General features: G+C 36.0%; 1 protein-coding gene and 1 long non-coding RNA gene across 7 annotated transcripts in view; one reads left to right on the forward strand and one right to left on the reverse strand.

Annotated features, from left to right (window-relative positions):
* The window catches only part of LOC149799294 (uncharacterized), a 152,122-nt gene that overhangs the window by 22,326 nt on the left and 107,502 nt on the right, over positions 1 to 22,294 (forward strand). The gene's annotated exons all lie outside the window — the stretch shown is intronic.
* Positions 155 to 20,816, reverse strand: LOC149799295 (uncharacterized). Of its 6 annotated transcripts, none has more exons than XR_016421138.1 (8): positions 19,694 to 20,816; positions 19,064 to 19,185; positions 12,838 to 12,952; positions 2,705 to 2,821; positions 1,663 to 1,853; positions 1,020 to 1,163; positions 718 to 824; positions 155 to 265 (listed from the first exon to the last, which is right to left on the reverse strand). It is a non-coding gene; the product is annotated as an uncharacterized LOC149799295 (long non-coding RNA). The 6 variants fall into 6 exon arrangements; XR_016421136.1 differs by having other exon boundaries at positions 19,694 to 20,359; XR_016421139.1 differs by lacking the exon at positions 19,694 to 20,816 and having other exon boundaries at positions 2,705 to 2,794; positions 19,064 to 19,267.

Here is a 22,294-nt window from a genome sequence, read left to right on the forward strand (position 1 = left end):
ACCTACCCCAATGGGGATAATTCATTTTTTTTTTAAAGTAGCATGGTGTAAAGTAAAAGTAGATGGGCTGATAAGGAATCCACTGAATTTACAGACTAAAGGTTCAGACATTTGTTTTTAAGAGAAAAATGAAAGAAGGAAACAATACAACAGATATTTTAATATGACTTTAATGTTTATTTTCTAGATTTAATTAAGATTATGAATCAGAATCAGTCTCCAACTCCACTGTAAAGTTTATCTATTACTTCTTCTGCTCAGGCACCTGCAAATTAAAACAAAATTGTAATGCTTAAATAAAGTCATATCATCTCAGCACTAGTTACATATGCAGAAGTCATGTTAATCAGCATTATAAAAATGTATGAAATTTTCTTCACTGCACTTGTGCTTCCCTTACTATCATTAAGCCATGATACAAGATAACTTTGCACTTACTTGTCATTTCTGGCAAGTGGATGGTGCAATCAATTTGCACAAAGATGAATTTATTTCATCCAAATATTTCATGTGAATAAAAATTCCAAATGGAGGCACTTGTCCGATCAGACAAGATATATGCATATTGTAGTTAGCTGGACTCTAGCTCTGATAGTCCTGGGCAATAGGATAAGCTGATTTTGTTATCAGTTTAGAAATGCATCCGCTTTGCAAATACTATGCTTTAAAAGACGAAACTGAATCCAATATTGATGAAATAAGAGTCATTTGAATTACCTTGTTTTTTATCATTCTGCGTTGGTTGGGTGCATATTTGAGGGTCTCTGATATGGTCTCTTCCATTCCATTTGCCTTTGCTTTGCCATTAGTTTTCAAGCAGGCTTCTGCAAGAGTAATACAATGTTTTAAAATAAGTTTCACAACAAAGGATGCATTGCATTTTTCTAAATGCCAGCAATAATCAATGGAATATTTTTAAAACATGTACTTTGAAATGTGTCTCAAGTTACTTTATCAATTCATTTAAAAATCTCTGGCAAGTCACATGAAAAACACAATTTAAATCAAGCCATACTTACTTATCAAAACCTGACATATCACAAGCTCTTGAAATGCTTTTTTCCCTTTACGTCCCTTTGGACTCTTTTTGTTTTAAGCTTTTTCATCATCCTGCAGACACTATCCCCAATTGTAAACCTGCCAAGGGAGCTCAAGTAGCATATCTGAAAATAATAATAATAATAATATTACTATTTTTTGATTTTGATATTATTATTAGTAGTAGTATTTCATGATCGATGTGACAAAATATGCTTGTATATAGTTATTTTTTGCCATGGTTTTGCAAGCAAATTTAATTTCTCTAACTTGAAAAAAATTTGATAACATTAACTATGCAACACAATGTACTAATAGCAATTATAAACCAAATTAACCACCGTGAATCTATTAACTTCATAAATGACATTCACTCAAGGACTGAATTAAAGTAGCCACATAATATGTAATAGTGTATATGTAGTAAAATACCTGTTACATGTTCATCTCTAAACATGTTTTGGCCTACATCCGTAAGACAAAACAGCCGACCACTACATGTTCACCCCACCCCCAAAAATAATTATACAGGCACTGCAGAACTTGCATAATGCATATTGAGGTTCACAACAGCAAATAAAGGTTATAACAGTTTTTTAAACAGAAAATAAAGCCCCAATTTACCATCTTCTTGGAGAGTTTGGGATTCTCCTCCAACCTCTGGCAAAGGCCCTCCTCCACTGAATCACATGGCATTGCAAGAATTTCTTCTCTATATTCTGTGTCTGGGCCTTGTGTATGAACTTGGAGGGCCAGCTGCTCCAACAAATTCTCAATATTTGTGTCCAGTTTCATAAGTACATTGAACTGGAAATCTGTAACAGATTTGTGATGAAATTAGTTTTGAAAGATCAAGATCATTATTATAAACTCCTTAAAAAGATCTGTACAGTGAACATGGGTTTAACAATGAAATATATTTATGAAATGAAATACATGGTTTTTGTACAGTTTATATGAAAACTTTTCCCTATAATCCTTTATTTTTTTATTCCCTGGATATGTTGTTTCACTGCTGGTGTCTGTAAAGTCTGCATTCAATGTAGATGGTTTAGGCGTCTGACTTACACAAGACAATGGTATACATCAGAAAGAAAAATAAAAAAACCAATGGAATGATGAACAGTCGACACATCAATGAAAAACAATTCATTGTTTATTTGCACAAATAAGTCTTGAACAGTATGTTTTATGACCTATAATTTAATTAATTAACATCTCACAATGTTCTGAAATAACAGTATCTAAGCTACAAGAGCTTGTGCTTTCATGTCATAATCTTCCATTTTGCAAACAAATTTTGATGTTGAATCAATGTATATGACCTTAGCATTGAACACTAACATTCAAAATGTCTACAAGATGACAAGACTATTATCAACTGAAGTGACAACAAACCAATGAGTTTTATGTGTACTGAACATAAGCATTTTTAAATGCTACAAAATGTGTTTTTAGTGCATGGCCACAAATTACCCAACATTTTGTCAAACATAAAACAGTTCTACTACCTTAGATGAGAATTAAATTCATAAATACAGTGTATAATTGACCTACTCGTATTTAGAGAGCTGTAAATGAAATAAGAGATTAGATAAAAGTCAACATCTGTAGTATTTGTTTCATTATTCTATAGTGTACATTTTTTTCCATCCTCAGTACTTACTACTTGCAGAGGAACTGGCAGAGAGAAATCTTTATATTCTCCACTCCAGAGTGGATGGGGATGGTGATGGTGTTGTCCTTCTGGATGCAGCTAAGAGTATAAAGATTATCACTACTCCTTAATTGCAGTAAAAAAGAAACAAAGAAATCAGACTGGATTTTTTGGCATGTAAACAAAATGCATACTGGTTGCAATGACCACTGTATATAAAGCAGTGATACAATATATCACAAAATGCATTCTTTTTTAACAAAACATCTAATCTCATATATACAGCATCATGAGTAAGTAAGTACTCTTAAACACATCTTATTAAACAGACAGAAAAATGATGAAATTTATACATACTTTTGATAAAGAATTTCCAATTGTGGCATGGTATAAAAGCAATTGATAAAAAATAAAAAGAGACCAGATAAACTAAATAGAACATACCAGCAGGATAAGAGGAAATCTTGGAGTCTGCAAAATACTCTCCATTTCAGGAGGTTTTGGATGAGATGGCTGACCAGAAAGGTTTGCACTTGAGATTTTCATCTTTAAATAATCATCCTAGAGTGCACCAAAGTCATGTGAACTTGATCCAATTCCAACATTACTGCTGCTTGAGTGCTTAGATCCAGTATTGCCTTCACTAACTGATGTTATTAATACCTCTCTCTCATCAGCATAATTTCCATCATTTTTCAAAACTCCCATTGTAAAACCTCTGCTGAAGAAACTAACACTACACCATAAGGATTTAAAGAACTACTGCCCGGTTTCTAATCTCCAATTCATATAAAAAATCTTACAAAAGGTTGTTCAATCCCAGCTTGCATCTTGTCTGAATTCAAACAGTCTTTTTAGCAATGTACAATCTGCATATCGCCCTTGCCACAGGACACAAATTGTGTCTGCAAATAGATTACACTCCAGCCCAGTTGATCTATGTTGTGGTGTTGCACAGGGGTCTGTTCTTGGACCTGTTCTCTACACTCTATACACTCAGCTGCTCTTAAGTGTCATAGATCATCATCCAGTGTCTCACCAATTGTACACTGATGACACCCAAATATACAAATCTAGCCACCCAACTGAAGTTGATGCTGCCATCCAAGGTGTAGAGATGTGCATTTCTGATGTGAAATCATGGATGACTTGTAACAAGCTGCAGATGAATGATGATAAAACTGAGGCCATTCTGATTACAACACAAAGACTTTCTCATTCACATCCTTTACCTCACACAATAAATATCAGCAACACCAACATTAAATTCACACAATCAGTACAAAACCTAGGTGTTACTCTGGACAGTACTCTCACATTGCACCAACATGTCATGAACATATGCAAGGCTGCATATCTTGAGCTGAGACGCATCAGCTCCATTCTCAGATATCTTTCAGTTGATGCCACTAAAACACTTGTGTGTTCATTACTACTTTCAAGACTGGACTATGGTAACTCAATTCTGTCTGGTTCATCTTAATATCTACTGCAGAGACTTCAAAAAGTTCAAAACATAGCTGCTTGGATCATACTTAGAGTACCACAATCAGAGCACACCTCCCTGCTGCTCTGTACCCAACACTGGCTATCCATTCGATCCAGAATCAAACACAACATTAGTTCTCTGTGCTACGTTTCACTGACAGACTCTAGTCCAACATACCTATCCGACCTCACCTATTTGTACACACAAGCAAGATACTTACACTCCTCTTCCGACAATCATATACTCATTATTCTCACTATGAAAACAAAGTCACATGGACAGCATTCTTTTGCATACCAGGGCCCAGCAACATGGAATGAATTGCCCACTGAACTTAGACACAAAGACGCAGTGATTCCATTCAAGAGTGCTCTCAAAACTACTTATTCTGACTACAAAAACAAACTTAATGACTTAATAATGTTAACTACCTTAAATATTCTCAGCATGTTTTTTATGTTTTCTAATTTCATGGTGTTTGTTTTTGTAATCATATCATTGTGTATGTTTTTATGTTGTCTAATGTTGCAAAGCGCTCAGAGCTTCTAAAGATTAGGCGCTATACAAAGTCCTCATTATTATTATTATTATATTTAGCTTGGATGAATATTTTTTAAATCAGTGGCCATAACTAAAAAATGGGATTTTGTTTTATGATCATAAAAGTATGTTGGACACCATCCATGATGTACAATGCTGTCTGACATTTCTATGCACCTAAGGTTTCCATCTCAAATATTAAAGCAAAATGCATACCGAATTTGACAGATTGACGAAAATAAAAAAAAGCAATGCTTACCATTTGAAAAGAGGCAATTGTCACTAGAATATTCTATTCAAAATGATATTAATTTTGGACACAGGGGATACCACCCCCATGTTTTCCTGACTCGTGATATGTCGGCCTATTCTGTGCACAGCTTTAAAAGATGTAATGTTTATCCATCGAGCTATAGAAATGAAATACATTTACTGTAGACTGTTTCTGTCAGCAGTTAAGTTGAGTAATTAGGTCAGGTTTATAGCTAGTTTACAAAATTCAATGTAGAATGCCAATAAATGACAAGATATATTTTTGCAAACTAAAGTGATCTTGAAAAAAGATTAGTAAAGTTTAACATTTTATAAAAAATAAGCTATTATGTGGAAAAGAAACAACAATGAAATAGGATGCAATGTGTTTACGTCTAGTTTTGGAAGGTACCGTCTCTAAAGTACCGTAGTTTAATGGGTGGAAAGGCCATTGAAAGGTAAGGGCAGTGCGGAGACCATCGAGTATGTTCCAGAATAGCTGAATCTTTGTAGATACATAGATCCGTTCGTAACTTCAGTCCGCAAGCGAAACACTGTACTTCGTATCCCAATCCTGACTCAGGTCCGAAGTAGACAAATCCTGTTCTAGCTAAAACATACGAAGAAGGTAATCCTTCCCTATCCGTAGGCCATTTTTGAAACGTGTCCAATCGACGGGCACAATCACAATGGTCAGGTAAGAAGACTGGAAAATGGTAGGGTTTGAACTTGGAGTTCTCACTGGATTTCTCACTCAATTCTTGCTGTGGCGAAGTCATCCTTCTGGTGGGTGGCTATCCTCTTACAACCAATGTTTTATACCGACATGTCCATACGGCAAAGTAAAGTGGGTGGGAAGCCGCACTCGCTTCTGCTACACGATTTAACAGACTTTTTCCAAGGGTCGACTGACGATGTGGTGTGTGGGCAAACGTACAATCTTGTTGGGTTGATAGGTGGTCACTTTCTCTAGACTGCAAGGCTTCTTTCAATACGCCAAAGTTGACCACTCGACTGGTACGATAATTCAGAGTAAGTCCTTTCACTTTACACTTCGTGTGCACTTCTCCTTGTTTGTCCCAGTATTCGTAGCCGTAATTTTTGGGACCGCCACTGACGAAACTTAGAATCTTGTCATCAGGGTGCTTGTCTGTCCAGGCTCCTAAACGGTCTCCTTCGATGTCAGGGTGCTGTTGACTCGGGTGATCGATATAAATGCAACTGTCCATGTCAAAGTACAAGACACGTTCCCCTAACAGTTCTAAAGCTTCGTACAATTTTAAGCGAGCATGAGCTGTCATGTAAGCTGCAATGATGACATTTCCAAAGGGGTCATCTTCTACAAAGTTCAGATCTTCTTCGTAATTCACCAAGATCAAATCCTCACGAACGACGTCCACGTGTTTCATGAATTTGGCTTTGTCGTGAATCATCTGAAAGTAACGGGAAGGTTCGGTCAAATACTCCATCTTGGGTAAACACGGTCATTGTGCCATTTTACCCCACAAGCAATTTAACATCACTTTGGCAAACGATCGCCTGCCTTCGTTTTTCTCAATGTGATCTTAAGTAATGCCTTTTTGTGCCCAGAATTTCTCTCTGAATGTCTTTTGGTCTTCGGGTGTGATGACAAGGTTGATCTTGGTTGCACGTTTCAGCACAAGTACGGCACAAAGGAAACATAAGTTTGCCTTGGCAATGGCGAGGTAAGACGGGATGGTATAGGTTCGTGGGAGGCAAAACTTTGCACTTGATCAAGCCTTCGTATTGTCGAATGTTTTTTAGGTCGATGTGTTCGGTGAACAATTGTGGGTGCCCTGCAGGAAAGCAACAATATTTGCACACGTAGGGATACAGTGAACACACGTCCAAGTATTTGATTTCTTCTCCTTTCTCTTCGTCAGCTTGGTACAGCAAACAGGTGGCATTGGTCCTTCCTCCGTACAAACTATCACTTGGGTTCAGGGGGTCCATGAACTGGTAACTTTCCATGAGACGTTTAAACTCGGGATCGGTGTTCAAACGGTGATTGTATTTGTGTTCCCACATTTCCACCACTTGTTATCCTTCCTGTTCTAACTTTAGGCGTCACTGACAAATGGCCTGGTACAAGTCTTCCATGATTCGTTGTAAGAACTGATTTTTAGTGCCGCGGTCAGGGTAACAGACGGGACATCCGTGAAATAAGCAACCGTTAAACTCGTACATGATCTTGGGGTTTTCTAAGTCCCAGCCATCGACCGAATGCATTCCGATGATCTTTTCGCCCTGTCCGTTGCGGGCATGCTGAATCCATTTGTCTTCCTTGTCGCACAAGTAATGCAACCAGCATGGGGCTTTGACCGAGTATTGACGTTTGACATAGTTGGTCGTTTGAGGACTGATGACAGCCAGTGTTTTCAAGCATGAATCGTTGTCGGTAGACTAAGGAACACGCTTTGGCAATGGTGCAAGCCTCTTTTAAATGATCAACCCCTCCGTGTTCCATGAACAGTTCTCGAAATTTTCCACAGCATCGCCGTAAAATGTCCACGTCGGAACGACGATACTTTAGCATTTCTTCCTGAAAGTCGAAAGGGTCGGAGGTGTGAGCCTGGTACCAAGCGTAGAAAGTTTCTCGTTCGGTACGCATGTTGTCAGGGTCGTAATAGTGAGCCTGAGGCAAATGGGGTAGAACGGCGTGTTGATTGGCTTCTGTATTGAAAAAGTGTGGAAAGTACCCTTTAGCCATTTCTGTCATTCCAAACATTTTAGGCATTCGACTCAAAGGCATGGCTAAGTAGCTCATCGAATCTTTAAACTGCACTTGTCCCACTTGCATGAAAATGATTTTGGCTCTGTTCAAAGTGATTTTAGGACGCTCGATGCCACGTTCCGTATAACATCTCAAAAGAAACTGTCCATCGTATCCGGAGAAATTGTGAGCCATCACCGTGGCATGGTGATGACATTCTCCATAATAATGTTCGATGTCCTCTTGGCTCCACGTCTTGTCGATGGGGTCTAAGACCCATTGTGTGAAATCGGCTAGTGTGTTCGGTCCTTGAAAGATTTTTTCACGCCCTCCAGGAATCTTACTGCAGTGAGGGCAATAACTCAAGATAGGTTCTTGAATCACTTCTCGCACGCTCGATGAGCCACGGAGAAATTAGGAATGTGAATACCGGTCTCTTGCATGCATTCGAAATCGAAAAAGATGAAATTGCCTTTCTTCTTCTTGTGACCATCCTCTTTCTCTGGTTGGGATTGGCATTTTTGCATGTAGCATTGGTGTTCCAAGTCCACGATGCAGTGACAAATGTGACATTTTTTCTTTCCTGAACATACGTGTGCCTTGGTACTGTTGATACATAGACCTTGTCCACACATTGGGCACAATCTCAGGAGTTGACAAGCACATTTCTTCTGTGAACCTTGCATCTTCAGATGTTGTTGGTAACAGGCAGGGCCGACAAATGTGCGCAGGCAAGCAGGACAATGCACTGGTTCTTGCCCTTCGCTCAGACAGGGTTGAGAGGCCAAACATCCTGAGCATTTCGATCCACAATGTTTGTGTTGCTCTCGATTATTATAACCATCATAAGTCACATTTCTCACAGTAATATTTGTATCCCAGGAATCCAGTGATAGTGGTAATGGTATCGAAATGGTCATCATGATGATAGAGGTGAATGTATTTTCCATCCTTAAAGTCTTTCCCTCGAAACAACAGAGACCCGCGCACTTCTTGAGGGTGCACTTTCAAGGTGTATCGTGGAGCTAGGGCATCTTGCAATTTTTGCATCTCAGGAATGCCACAGGATGTGTCTTTGGACAGGCATGCTTGTTGTAACAGAAGTTCTGCTTCATTTCGTTGTTTGGCTCGGTTCGATTTTCGAATGTTCTCCCAGGCTCTTTTCCATTCTACCATGTGTTCTTGTCGGCATAAGTTCATCCCACCACGATGGCTCGGGCTAAACACATGTGGTCTTGAAAATTATTAATTTGGACAAGACTTGTTTTGGTAATGCGAAGGTTGTTGACCAATAAGGTCTTTCTGCATTGTCCGGTCCCTTGAGGAGGAGAGACGTGGGTCATGTCCAGTGTGGCTTTTCCATCGGTGATGTCAAACTGGTCATTAGATTGTTGCACGTGTTGAATCTTGTCCATGACTTTGGAAGTGGTCAATTCTGCAGGGCTGCTAAACTTGATCCAAACAGGGGATTTCAAGCCGTCATGTTGTATGGAAAGTCTCAAGCGATCATCTTCTTTGGGTTGACATTGTCGCTTGAGTGTGGTGAGCAAAGAATCCCACATGTCGGTGATGAACCCTTCTGCTTTCTCTAACAGTACTTCAGACTTGAAATCTTTAAACTTCACTGTGTATTTGTAAGCCGTAGTTCTAAATTTTCTAGAGGGACGCTTTTCCGTCTCTCGAATGTCATAGTACTTTTCAGGGTTGGCTAAGGGTGGTAAACTTTGTTTAGAGGGTTTGGATTCTGGTTCACTCATGTCCACTTCAAAATCACTGGCATGAATTTGTGCCAAGACTTCAGCCCTGGTACGAGGCGATAGATCACGTTTCTGCCTCTTACTTTCTTCTTCTTTCTTCTCAAATGAATTGGATCATTTCATCTCGATAGCAAAAAGTCAAATGACTAAAGTTTAAACACCATGGACTAATTTATAGTCATAGCAGACCAGTGTATATAAAGGGTATGTGTCTTGTCCTTTCACTATTCATTTCACTCTCAAACTGAGCACAACGATGGAAGAGACTACCAAGATCGAACGTTTCATCAGAGCTTTGCGAGGGGTCATTAGAAAATTCTCTTCAGACCAGCCGAGGGACTACTCTCCTTCCTTTCAAGATAAAAGTCAAGATACTTGCTATATCTGTCAGAAGAAAGGGCATTGGTCTTCAGAGTGTCCAGACCGTCAAAAAAGAAAAAAAAGGGGTTAGAAGAGACAAAAGTCAAGATACCTGTTATTATTGTCAAGAAAAAGGACATTGGTCACCAGACTGCCCAAAAAAGAAACAAGAGGAGTCAGAAGAAGAGAGGGATTCTTCAGAGGAAGAGGAAGAAGAAGAGGAAGAAAACAGACAGGTGAAGAAAAAGAAACAGGAGAAGAAAAGAAGGGAAGAAAGTGAGGAGGAAGAGGAGGAAAAGACTATGACGGTGAAGAAATTAAAAAAACAGAGAGTGAACAATGAGACAGAATAAGTCTATGAACTTTTTAAAGTGCTCTGTTGTGAATTGTGAATTGTAAATATTTATAAAAGAATAAATTAATTATAAAAGGTAAGTGTCTTTGGGTTTTGATTTTAAAATAAGAACCTACACTCACGCACACTCATACACAGACAGGTACTATTGGGTAAAATGATTTTTTTTAGTTATTGGCAATTGAAAGTCTATCTCTTTTCGAGAGACGTGGATGGCCCTGAAAAGGGCCTTTTTTGGTGTAAGGGGTGAGTTTAAACAATCAACTTTAACTGTCTTAAGCCTTTGCCATGGCCAAGGCCTACTTCTGGACTGCGTACTGTTGATGATGATTTCGTTGAAATCACTAAGGGTGGTGCAGTAGGCGTAGTCACAGGGTTGGAGTGTTTAGCTTGGGAAGGTCGTATTCTCTTCGGCCGTAATAAAGAAGTCTGATACATTTGTTTCAGACTTCTTAACTCCGCTAAAATGTCTAACAGTACCGTGACCGTTTGATTTTGACACCCTTGTTTCTTTGCTGCTGCTTCTTCTTCTTCTTGTTTTTTTCTTACCTCTTCTTCTTGCTGCTGTTGCTGTAGGAGAAAAGCTTGTTCCGCTTCCTTTTGCTGTTGTATAAATTTCTCCAATTCTTCTTTCTGTCTCTGTCTAAAATTTTCCATGTGCAGTAATGAAGGAGAAGGTGACGAAGGTTCAGGAACAAATTCTTGCAAGGTAAAAAACTCCACAAAATCCCAATTCACCTCTTCTGAAAGTAAGTCTGGGTTCCCTTGGGTAGTCTCCACCATCAGTGCACCCAAACTGATCGTTTTCTGAGTTTCCGTCATGTTGAAGAACTGTCGCTTAGATTGACTGCGCACAGGCGCTAGCGAATCTATATAGACTATGTGACGTCACAGACTGCTCTCTTCGGATTGGACGTGGGCTTACTGAATTTTGTAACGCGTGGTTGGATTGGTCAACAAACTCAATCCGTTTCAATCCTTCCTCCCCCTATAAATAAGTACAGTTCACTGCATTCCTTCACCTGTTACTCAGCACCCCAACATGTGGACCGACGTACAATCTTCAACGCTTGTGTCTTCGATGATGTTCCGGACGGACATATCAATGTATGTCCGATCCAACTGGACAGTTATCCACAGGACAGACACCAGCCTGTGGATGCGAAGAATCTTATATGGAGCATCAAGGATGCCTCAAAAGAGTCTTAATCTATGGTCCTGCAGTCAGGCGCAGCCTAAGGTCAAGAAGAAGATGTCACAGATGCCCTTTATGTTAAGGGTATATTAACATAAAACCAAAGGCCCTTTTCAGGGCCATTCCTATCTCACGAAAAGATCTTGACTTTCAATTGCCTACCCCTTTTTTTATTTTTTTGTTTAAAAAAATATTAAAAAAATAGAGACCCCTCCCTGTTTCAATTTTCGCCTGTTCCATTTTCATAGACCCATCAGGTCGGGACCTTATTAAAATAGGGTCCCAACCCTGTTCCATTTCCCTTAGTCCCAAGACAGTCCCACGATTTATTCCCCATGTTCAATTTCCCTTGTCCCTAGAGTGAATAGTTTTTTTTCTTTCTCCCATGTTAAATTCCCCTTGTCCCTAGAATGGATATTTTTTTTCCTCCCATGTTAAATTACATAGTCCCCAGAGTGGATATACCCTTTTTAACATGGAAGTTCCCTAGTCCCTAGACCGTCCCTATTCACTACTACCATTGTCATTACCAGCCTGAAACCCAATTTAATGCCATTTGTATAAATTCATTTCAAATAAATATTATGATATAGTTGAAGTGTAAAGTCAAGCAAGTATTCTGTTTGCAGATTTTACATTTTAGATATTATAGTAAAGTCATATTTTCTCTTGTTTAGTAAACTTTATTGCAACTGGTTCCAAAATAGTAAATCTTATTTAATGTTCATTCACCAGAATAGGTATTAATACAATCCCGAATTAACTGTATGGTACTAAAATATACCCTGATCTTGTGTGAGATTGTAATATACAGAACTATACCTCAAGACAACAATAATATATTGAATTTATATTGTATCAAGACCGTCATGGTTATGAACTCCAACTTTATTCAGGTTTTTTCATAATAAATGATCATCTTGTGCTATGGTTGAAAAGAAATCAAAGTTCAGTTTAACTCCATTCTCTCCACATTTGTCAGTTGTTAAGAGGCATACTCATCCTCAGTGTTATAGTAAAATGTAATCTTATTTGGATCAATCTTGGTGGTGTAATATATGAATGGAGAAAGAATATTATCATCCAGATTAAAATATGTTTTATTCAGACTCTACTAAAATTTTTAGTTGGATATGGGTTACGGAGCCTGATGTGTACGAACAAAGCAATGTGTACCATGACCTTTTTCATTTAACATTTTAAACTCCTGCAGAAGAAAGATTTTTTAGATCCATTAAACTGTATTAACAAAAACATTTCTTCAGTATGATTTTCATTTACTTAGTATTGACAAAACTCATATTTTAAAGTTGTTGTTTTTTTGTGTTTGGTTTGGCCTTTTATGGTAAACCAACACAAGTAAGTTATTTAGTGCCAAGGCACTTTAAGTATAGTGCCTTGCCCAAGGACACACCATGGTAGCTAACCCAGGTTGGTCTGATGGTAGAATTTGAACCTACCTTATTTCACAGGTCCAGAAAGCTAACCACTGAGCCACTACAGCTCCCCATCTTATAGTGGAATGCTGGTATACTTTATGATCAAGAAGGATGGGTTGGGGTATGCATGTTGCATCTGAAAAAAGTGATGGAATTTTTGTTTACATAATATTTTAGTCATACAATATGAATCATTTTCTATAGATTTAAGATGTATCAGATCAAGTTAAGAAAAATCATATATTCTGTTTCCTGGGAATGTACTAAAATTCACTGTTATTGTTTGATTTTTTGGTAGTAAGCTTACTTGGTATTTTTTTCTTTTTAACTTGAATACCTAATTTGTTAACATCCTATTCTAAATCTTCATAGTTCTGTCTATTAAGTGACAACTGTTGATACATGTAGGGAAGTTTTTGTTTAGGTGGCACTCACCAGATAATATGTACTTTTGAGAGAGTGACGTATGTAAGGTGAAGTAGTTCGCATTTAAAACATGCACAGTGGAGAGAATGTTTGCATACCTCTATGCTACATTAATGTAATGTGGATGATATTTCTTTTGGATATTGTACTTTTGGAAATTTTACATGATTTAAGCACACTGCTAACTAAAATGACTGCTCCCTTGTGTTAAAAAATCAGTCTGAATTAGTCTAAAGTACACTATACATAGCAGCTATTAAAATAGGGAAAATGAATTTTGCCAGACTAGACAATACCAGCTTCTGAAAGTGCAATGAATGAATTACCAAATATATAAAATGTAAAAAAAGTTATCGGCTCTTTTTTATACAAATGACCTCTGAAGTTCAGGAAGTGAAAATGACCAAGTAGAGCTAGCACTTTTTTGAAAGGTGCACATTTGAAGTAAGGCCAAGCTGTATACTCTATAACCCATAGTACACCCATCAATCATACACCAGAATAAAGGGAATTAAAGGTTCTTTGCATTATACCTAAGATATACAAGGTCTTTTTTAAATAGCCAGTATAACCAGTGAGGAAAGCCAGGTACATTCTTTTTCTTTAAATTCCTAACCCTATGCAAAATGCGAAACTGTATAGCGCCACCTTAAAGAAAATAAAAAAATGTTTGCAATTATTTTTTTTATTTTCATATAATTATGCATAATGTTCTGAATAAAATGGTACATTCATATTGCATTTAAGCATGAAAATAAGCTAATTATGATCATTTTTCTCTTGCTTACATAATTTGCCATGAGGTATGTTTGTGTGAGTAGTGACCTTAATTATGGGGAAATTAGAAGACTTAGAATATAGGAATAGAGTCAACTTAAATTTAAAACTGTTGCAATAAGTGACAGAAATATATGTTGAAAATGTTTCTTTTCATTTATTTGCAATGAAATAAAAAAATAAATGAAGAGAAAGTGAATTCGCTTCTTCCATATTAAACAATAGGCAAATATTTTACATTTTGACCTTTGACCTTTATGAAGCTGATGAGTTACCTCCCTTTTCTAATTGTAAAATTCATTGTTGATATCTCAGAAATAATTCTGGCTAGTTTCATGTTCCTGTCATTCAGCATAACATTGGTTGCTATGTTTACAAAATGTAATGTGCATTCTTAAAATAGCTCACTTTTATCATGGGGGGGGAGGCTGGACTTGTTAGAGACTCTGACACTCATAAATACTGTTCTGTGGGGAAAAAAGCAGGAGAATTATTCATAAGGATTGTTTTGATGCTTGCGACTTAAATGTTTCAGCCATATAAACATAATTAAATCATAAAAAATAATACCTACATCTTCTTTATAGAAAATAAAAAAATGTTTGCAATTATTTTTTTTATTTTCATATAATTATGCATGATGTTCTGAATAAAATGGTACATTCATATTGCATTTAAGCATGAAAATAAGCTAATTATGATCATTTTTCTCTTGCTTACGTAATTTGCCATGAGGTATGTTTGTGTGAGTAGTGACCTTAATTATGGGGAAATTAGAAGACTTAGAATATAGGAATAGAGTCAACTTAAATTTAAAACTGTTGCAATAAGTGACAGAAATATATGTTGAAAATGTTTCTTTTCATTTATTTGCAATGAAATAAAAAAATAAATGAAGAGAAAGTGAATTCGCTTCTTCCATATTAAACAATAGGCAAATATTTTACATTTTGACCTTTGACCTTTATGAAGCTGATGAGTTACCTCCCTTTTCTAATTGTAAAATTCATTGTTGATATCTCAGAAATAATTCTGGCTAGTTTCATGTTCCTGTCATTCAGCATAACATTGGTTGCTATGTTTACAAAATGTAATGTGCATTCTTAAAATAGCTCACTTTTATCATGGGGGGGGAGGCTGTACTTGTTAGAGACTGACACTCATAAATACTGTTCTGTGGGGAAAAAAGCAGGAGAATTATTCATAAGGATTGTTTTGATGCTTGCGACTTAAATGTTTCAGCCATATAAACATAATTAAATCATAAAAAATAATACCTACATCTTCTTTATGGTGGCGCTCACCAGATAATATGTACTTTTGAGAGAGTGACGTATGTAAGGTGAAGTAGTTCGCATTTAAAACATGCACAGTGGAGAGAATGTTTGCATACCTCTATGCTACATTAATGTAATGTGGATGATATTTCTTTTGGATATTGTACTTTTGGAAATTTTACATGATTTAAGCACACTGCTAACTAAAATGACTGCTCCCTTGTGTTAAAAAATCAGTCTGAATTAGTCTAAAGTACACTATACATAGCAGCTATTAAAATAGGGAAAATGAATTTTGCCAGACTAGACAATACCAGCTTCTGAAAGTGCAATGAATGAATTACCAAATATATAAAATGTAAAAAAAGTTATTGGCTCTTTTTTTATACAAATGACCTCTGAAGTTCAGGAAGTGAAAATGACCAAGTAGAGCTAGCACTTTTTTGAAAGGTGCACATTTGAAGTAAGGCCAAGCTGTATACTCTATAACCCATAGTACACCCATCAATCATACACCAAAATAAAGGGAATTAAAGGTTCTTTGCATTATACCTAAGATATACAAGGTCTTTTTTAAATAGCCAGTATAACCAGTGAGGAAAGCCGAGGACATTCTTTTTCTTTAAATTCCTAACCCTATGCAAAATGCGAAACTGTATAGCGCCACCTTATATCTTTTGATTTTTGTGATTCTGGAAGTTGCAGTATTTGTTGTTGTATTATTAAACATTTCAGTAATTTAATGAATGCAGAGTATACTGCTCTATAAATGAAATTTAAGTGAAAATAATGTAAAAGTATGTTTCACTGCAAATATAAATTGTTTAAAATAATATATCATTTATCATATGACTATTCAATTGTGGTAACTAGTATTCCATCCAATATCTATATATTAAAATATGTCTTTTCATACAGCTGGTGATCATTTAGATACAAGTCCAATTGAACATAATCAAATTATCAATGCAGGTGTTTTTATTAGTAGTAGTATTGCAAGTATAAGTGTTAGTATTGAGATTTCATATACAGGTATGATAAGTGTATCATAATGTTTAAATGATGCTCCTTGTTACAACATAAAATATGTTCATTGAAACAAATGGTTCACTGGTAAATTGGCAGCAAAGGTCTTCACTGAATTATGCTGCATAAACTATTTTACAATAAAACATATATGATGCATCTCAATTATGATGAATGTGAGGAGGAGGATTAATAATAATGCAATTTAAGTTATCTTCATAACATAAGTTCTAGCAGATGTGTAATTTTTATGTGGTTCATCATCAGTTTGAAACTGGTCTATGATTTCTGGATCTGGACATATCTGGTCCCCTGCTGTTGTGCTGCTATGGTCTTTACAGTTCATTAGGATATCAGTTACACTTGGTTTACATTTAGAACCCCATGGGATGGAATGCCCAGTTTGAAACTGAGAGAATGGTTAATTATCCATAACTCCTGCAGTTATTATTAGGTTTGATATCAAGGTCTTTCTTTAAAAGCTTTTCAACTCAGGTTCTGTTCTACCATACAGATAAATAAAGTCAAATTCAAGGCTTTCAGATTTGTCCAGTTTGTTTCATGTGTTGCGGCAGACAGACTGTATATTGCCACTGTACCATATAAATATCAGTGCTTAGTCTGCTCTCAGTTGCTGTGGTTTGATTAGTTACAAGTGTCATCACATGTGACTAATTATTGACCAATGTAATGAAACTTGTATAATTAGAAGGCTGTATTTAAAAACTCTAAAGATCTTAAATGTGTGCTAGAGGGTAGGGTTAGCAGTTATACTCCCAGTTATGTTTGTGATGAGCAAAAGCAGCTGCACAAATTTGAGCTTTTAGTTTGGTTCTGGTAGGGTCAAAGGATGCAGGTACATTTTACATTCATTTTTTACTAGAAATAGCTATTTTCAATATTTTTCTGTGACAAGGCAACTAAAAGAATCAGTATGTGCCTTATGCATGAATAAAGTTCACTAGTACCATAACAAATTAGCATACTTTTCATCACCCCTCTACCATCAAGATTTTTTTATATTTACCTCTGTAGCAGACACAAATAAAAGTCGGCAGCTCATTTGCAGACTAAGTTACGCATATGATCTCCAATGCTCATCTAACTGTGACAGGCAGTCACCAACAAGCCAACCTATTTCCATGCCAAACTCAAAGTAAATCTGAACCACATTATAGATTTAGCTTATGTGTAAATTTATAAATGCTAGGCTTGTGATAATTAGGTTCATGCCTTCTACCTTAAAAATTAGAGGGATGTCAAAATACGAAACTATCCAGTGAGACCTATGATGTTAATTTTAATCCCTATGGGATTTGTGACATAAAAAACCCAAATGCTTTATGTATTAAAAGGTAACTAATGGGGGCAGGATCTGCAGTGAATCAATGGTTAGTATGCTAGACTCCTGATAAAAATGTTTGTGTTAAAATCCTGTTATCAAGTCAACCAGGTTACCTACTGCAATGTACCCTTGCCTTACTCCAATTCCCTCAGTACTCAGTAAACAACTAGTGTTGCTGTACATAACAAAACCAGTCCATATTGATTTTACATATTTTACTAAATCCTGACAAAAATAATTCTCTACATAAAGAATGATTAATATGTGATGGTCTCGCATGTAATCAAACTCTTCCAAGCTTTTAATGATATGAACCGATTTATCAATGTTTATCAAATTTGCATGAAAAACTATTTCTTATTTGTCATCAAATATCTTCAATGTTTTGATCATATAAGCATTTCTGCTACATTAGATCAAAATAATCTTTTTGTCAGAAATAGTGCCCTTATAGTATTTGCAAGGTCAACCAATCAGATGCAGAATTTGAGTTTAATATGAATGAATATTTTTTTTACAAAATTGCTCTTTTGCTATATCTTGATGAGATAAATCTATTCACCAAGTCTGATAAAATTAATGAGAAATAGTTTTAAGAGCAGTAGCAAGAATGGCTAGTGAGATGTAGAACCACCACATTATATGCATAGATTTTGCTTATAGCCTCAGACATACAAGCAAATAATTAAACAAGTCAGATCTAAATTGGATCATAAACACTGTTGTGCAAATCATAAGAAACTCTGCCAATCAGATGCAAGGTCACTTCACTACCATACCTTTATCACACTCATAATAAGCATCATTGTGAAACTTGACTATATAAGCCCAATGGCCAAGCATGATCAAACTTGAATCAGCAGTAGTGGTTATAACCTCATGTATTTGTATGCATCTTCACTTCTTCAATCTAGATCTCATTTATATAAGCATGTATTCTAAGTTTAGTAAAAACTGCACTACATGTATAAATATTGCATGCGGTGGTAACATACTCAGATGAAAGATCACCTTATTATTATTAATGGTTAACACTCATCAAACTTCAAGGACAACTTAATGATTTTAGCCTATATTGTGGAAGTATGGCTTTTAGGCTGGTTAAAAAACTCAACTAATCTTATACATGATCACATGTATATACTTGGATTTTGCTCATTATTAGATTTATCCAAGATGTTGATTTAAGCCCAAAACCAAGTTTTATATAAACAAATTGATCAGAACTATGGACTCCAAAGTAGCTAATTTCTTACTGTTGAAAGACAGAAGGGGATGTGAAATAAATACCACACTCTGGACCATTACATAAACCCACTTAGCCTTTTGACCAGTTGAGATAAAATATCAACAATAATGTTAAATAAGATTGATAAATTATGTTTTCTCACATTACCTCTAGCCCTTTTCAACATGGATGGTATTTTTCTTCCACATATGTCAGCTCTTAATTAGTGGCCCTTTCCCATCATGAATGTTGTAGGTGAAACTCTCAGAATTAGGCTTTTTAATTTATATCTGTAGAAGAAAAAAAAACTATTGGTCTGCATATATCAATGTCACCATTTCTGTATTAGATTAAAATACCATATGTGTGTGTGTGTGTGTGTGTGTGTTAATTTTAGAATTTAAGCAAACTTGTCTCCATGTGTTTATTTTAAAACTGATGATGATAACACATAACAGGTTCAATGGATAAAATGTTATTTCTTATTCTTACAACTGCTCATTATATCTGAATTTACATTCAATGTTTGTTTTAATTAACATATTTGGGATAATGGGCAAATTATTTATTTTGTAGTTTATCATTATATCATTTACCAGTCTTTTATCATTCAAATATGTAAAATATAGTACCATTATACTGACTTCATATTCTATATGATATCCCAGCAATACATATTAAGCAGATAAGTACAAATAAAAATGTTCAGAATGTAAAATTTACTCCAAGTTCAAAGAAGATCAGCAAAAGATAATATCCAACAAATTAACAAACAAAAAGCGAAGTTAACGCAGTTACCTTTATTATGATGTCTCCAACACCAACGGTACTGTACAGCTACGTCTTCTGAGTTTTATCGTCATCTTGTCTTTCAAACCAGAATTAATTTCTTGAGCTCTTACAAAATGAAGAAACTTTTAAATACTATAATTTAAGCAGCTTCTTTACATGCCATCAGATAAATGATGGCACAGTGTTATGTCTGTCAGCAAAACGCAACTTCACATTTGGACGGCGCGCTGTGTGGGCATCGCCGACACAGCAACTGACATGAATTCTCTATTAGCAGACAATGATTCGGAATAAATCCTTCGCAAATCTAACATTCTCGATTTTTCATAGTTCCACTTTTCATTGTTGCATCTGTTTGATTGTACAATTGCTAATGATGCTCAATGAATCAACTTCAATTCATCTGCTGTCTGAAATCCCGGTTCAGTTGGTATTTTCTTCCGCGCATGATGCCGTGTAAATAAAAGATACGGTCGACATTCAAAGTGGTTTAGGTTAATTTATTATTTTTCTTTATTAAGGTCATTTGCAGAAAGTGTTTCGCTAGGGTGAGAAAAAAAAAATATAACAAAAAGAAAACTTTCTTTTCCAACGCTAATACTGTATATATTTCAATTTGTGATTGATGCTATAAATAAAAAAAATGATAATAAAGCATTTTAGCCCGTGGATTCGGCACGGCACTCGTTTTTGTGGGTTTTTTAAAATGTTGTTAGTGTTGTTTTGGGGTTGTTTTTTGTGTGTGTACCACACTAAAAAACATACCAGGTATTAGGCCTAACGTAGGAAAAGAAATTATCCTCTATTTATTACTATTCTTACTGTCAAATGACGCAAAAGTGATCAAATTGCTATTAAGATTTTGTTTTGTATAACACTTACCGCTCGTTTTCCTCGAGATAAAGCAGCCACTTCAAAATGATTATAAAATCTGTGACAGATGAAAAACGTGGTTTAAATAATTCGTAATCGCCTGCCTTAAAATACTGTAGGAATTTGCTAATGTATTTCATGGCCCTCGTTTGAATAGATACCAACGATCATGTATATCGACCAAAATTTGTATATTCCTGCCCACAATCATGTATTTTGTATTAAACCGTATATTACACGAGCGCTCTGTGGCAAACTCGGGGGGGGGGGGGGGGGGGGGGTATCTATTATACCCAGAGGCGTAGCTATGATATTTTGCGCCCGGGGACGAACTATAAAATTGGCGCCCCAGCCCCCTCCCCGTTTAATCACATTTTTGAATATTACCCTTGTTTACTTATTATAATGTAACGTTGTAAGTCTCATTTTGGCGCCCCTGTACCTTGGCGCCCGGGGACATATGTACTCCCCTTCCCCCCCCCCCCCCAGCTACGCCTCTGATTACACCTGCTGTATCAGTTGAGAAATATATTGAACAGATCAGGCCCCAATACTCTCGCTCTGAAAAACATTAAAATAATTATATGCAGAATATCGGTAGGTCTCCCTCTTGCCGAAAATGTCAGCACCATATATATTTTGCAAGTAATGTAATGGGTATAATAACACACACACACACACACACACACACTTTTTTGGGAGTGGGGTGGGGGCAACGGACTGATGCCCCCATTTCCAAAAAAAAATAAAAAGTATTTTATATTTGTGTATTTCCCCCTCAGATGTGTTCTACGTTTTATTAAAACAAAATTTTATATAAAAAATTTAGTTTTTAGAATTTTTGATGGGGTATTTATGTTTCCATAGTGTTATCTAAAGGGTTGTTCGTCCGAGTCTGGTTTCCCTCACCTTGCTCGAAGTTCCTTCCCTTGAAATGTTTTGTAACCTTTGCTATATGTCGCCTAGGTCTCAGTGTTTGCTATATGTAATGGTGTTATATTGTGTGTATGCTATATTTTCTTTATGTTTGAGACAGCAAGTATAGATCAAATATCTTTCCCAGTTGTATTTCTTCCTTTATGATGTTATATTGTATCTTTTAATTTGTTTTATGGTTTTCTAATTTTGACGATGGAATGGTGTACTATTTAGATTTTGTTTTAAAAAAATAATTTCCTATTTTATTATTCGAGTGATAATATGTGTCGTTCCTCATAATAGTCTTTAAAGATGTTGATAGGTAGGTTACGCTCGATCCAAGGTTCACGCTTCTTTATTCTCTATGTGTTTTTCCTGGGTCGCGTTAGGCCTCCTTTATTTAGTTTATCTGATTATGCTTTATTGAAAGATCCAAACGTATTTATGAGACCACATTATTCTATAGTGGTCAACCATGCAGTGCGAGAGAAGTTAGTAGGGTTTTAAACTAAGTGTTATACAGTATGTATTTGTGTCTTTATTTTGTCTGTTTATGTTCTACATTGGGTGTTTTCAAAGACTCATGATGGGCCTGTGCACTTCACTGAGCCCTATGATTTAGCCCCATGATGTCATCGCCATTTACTTCCCCCTTATATTTTCCCTGTATCCCTTCCTATGTATGTCTTTAGAATTTTCTTTCAGAGAAAGAAAAAAAAAATTAAATTACAAAATTCTTTTATTTTTTCCTTTCTTCCTTTCTTCCCTTTTCTCTTTAAAAAAAAAAAGTTATATGGGTTTCTTTGAAATATTTGA

The sequence above is a fragment of the Sinohyriopsis cumingii genome, chromosome 5 (assembly GCF_028554795.1).
Source record: "Sinohyriopsis cumingii isolate HCF-2022 chromosome 5, ASM2855479v2, whole genome shotgun sequence".
NCBI lineage: Eukaryota > Metazoa > Mollusca > Bivalvia > Unionida > Unionidae > Sinohyriopsis > Sinohyriopsis cumingii.